Source organism: Penaeus chinensis, chromosome 16 (assembly GCF_019202785.1).
Source record: "Penaeus chinensis breed Huanghai No. 1 chromosome 16, ASM1920278v2, whole genome shotgun sequence".
Lineage (NCBI taxonomy): Eukaryota > Metazoa > Arthropoda > Malacostraca > Decapoda > Penaeidae > Penaeus > Penaeus chinensis.
The window spans coordinates 572,843-575,255 of record NC_061834.1 but is presented as its reverse complement, the minus strand read 5'-3'; the positions used below and the strand labels follow the sequence as shown (position 1 = coordinate 575,255).

Genomic DNA, 2,413 nt, shown 5'->3' with positions numbered 1-2,413 from the left:
CTGTGACGTCATAGAGGCACCACTTTGTCAACAACGCGCAAATTACGTTTTCTTTTCTTGTTTATAAGACACTGTAGTACTGTAGTATTATATTGGATTGAGTTTTTATTTTATTGTATTTATTCATTTATTTTTACAATTTCCTCTCATGTATATACAATAATTTCTTACTTAGTATCCCATCAAAATTTATGGTTTTCTTAGTCTATGCTTTGAGAAAACGATTATGCGTCTAGAGGGGTAACTTTTGTAAACGAAAATTTTTGTATTCCATGGCGGATATTGGGGAAAACGTGTAATGTACTTGTTAAGATCAAGATTTCTGTTTTTTCTCTCCTATTTCAAAACAAATGAGACAACGTCAGGAATAGGAAAACATAGAAAGAATAATACTGAACTAGATAAAACCGTAGCTACTACACACGTCAATCCCAGTCATAAGAACTCTCTCGGTTAAGAATCTAATAATCTAACTCGGTTGATAATGATAATCGATTAATAATGTGTGTCGCCAGATAACTTACAGGAAATTTAGTCAAACTATATAACAAAAAAAAAAAAAAAAATAATGATAATATTGATGATGATGATGATATTGTTAATGATAATTGTATTGACAATAGTAACAGCAACAGTAATAATAATAACAGTTATGATAAAATATAATAATGATAACAATAACAATGCAAATAGCAGCAATAATAATGATACTAGTAATAATAATCGTAATGACAATAATAATAATCAAATAATAATAATAACTGATAACTGAAATAATAAGATATTAATGATGATAATGCTAATCATCATGATAGTAGTAAGCGTGATGATAAAAACAACTACAGCAATAATTATATTAGTAAAAATGATAAAGATATCAATTATAATGGCAATACTAATGATAATGGTAGAAACACCCACAGTGCTAAACTAGACTTACTGAAAATGAAACTACAATTTCTAAATCTACCTGAATTCCATCTGCAGGTTTGAAGAGAAAAGGGGGAGGAGGGGGTATAAGAGAGAGAGAGAAAAGGGAGAGGAGGTGGTATAAGAGAGAGAGAGAAAAGGGAGAGGAAGGGGTATAAGAGAGAGAGAGAGAGAGAAAAGGGAGAGGAGGGGGTATAAGAGAGAGAGAGAGGAGAGGACAAGGACAGACACACGGAAGCGGAGGCAGGTCAGGTCGGAGGGTCGGGCGGACTGTGCGCAGGGCGGCCGGCGTACGGGAGAAGGCGGAGGATGTGGGAAGCGGGGAGACTGTCGGCAGGAAAAAAGCCGCTGTTCAGGTTGAAATTAGGCAGCAGCTTTATCAAGGAGGATTCCACCAGTCTGCAGGCGTGGACATCAGCGAAAGGAAAGACAATTCGCGCCGCTGACCACTCCATTTGATGGCCTGTGTCCAACTGATGGCAAAATAGGGCGTTGTTGTTGTGTCCCCTGAAAGCAGCGTACTTATGTTGAGACAGACGCTTAGTGAGACTGGCGCCCGTCTCGCCAGAGTATTGCTTATCACAGGAGGCACAAGGAACAGCATAGGTCACCACCTTCTAGGTAGAGGGAGGACTGGTGTGGACTAGATTGCGACAGAGAGAGTTCACCTGGTGAAAGATCAGCCTGCAGTGAGAGGGCGAAGAGGGCGACGGAGAGAGTAGACGGGCAGCCTGGATAATGGGACGTCGAGAACATGACGAGGGTAGTCCAGTTTGGAGAACGAACAACTCAGGAAGTCTATCTCTCCATCCAGGTACTGGGGGTCACAGATGCGGAGGGCGCGAAGGAGCAGCGAGGTGTCAACACCTGTTCACATGGAGAGGATGGTAAGAGAAGAAGTGTATGTACATACCACTATGCATGGGCTCCCTGTATATGGAGAAGGAGAAGTGGTCAGCAGATCGATAAACTAGGGTGTCCAAGAAATGGAGCTTGCTGTCAACCTCCCTTTCCACCTTGGAACGGATGGAAGGAGAGAGAGAGTTCAGCTGCGTCAGGAAATCCAAGAATAGGGCAGGGTCATGAGGGCCGAGAGCAAAGACGTCGTCGACATACCTCCGCTAAATCGACGGACGAAGGGAGATGGATGAGAGCTCAGACTCCACATGCAGACGAATCAGCTGGAGGAAGACATCGGTGGGCAGAGGGAGGCGAGGCCTAGTTCAGCCGAACACGGAGGTGTGCGAGGATGCATGTGCTCTGCAGGGCCAAGTTTTCTTTCTAGGATGGCACCGTAACTATATATATATATATATATATATATATATATATATATATATATGTATATATACACATATATATATTTATTTATATATACATATATATAATGTATATATGTATACACACACTCACACACACACACACACACACACACACACACACACACACACACACACACACATATATATATATATATATATAT

The 2,413-nt window shown here is 40.8% G+C and overlaps 1 protein-coding gene across 1 annotated transcript in view; it reads right to left on the bottom strand.

Annotated features, from left to right (window-relative positions):
• LOC125033645 (acetylcholine receptor subunit beta-like 1) overlaps positions 1–2,103 on the bottom strand; it is a 13,935-nt gene extending 11,832 nt beyond the window's left edge. Inside the window, exon 1 of the mRNA XM_047625327.1 lies at positions 2,047–2,103. The gene's annotated coding sequence lies outside the window, so the exon portion shown is untranslated. The remainder of the gene's footprint in view (positions 1–2,046) is intronic.
• Positions 2,104–2,413: the final 310 nt, after the last annotated feature.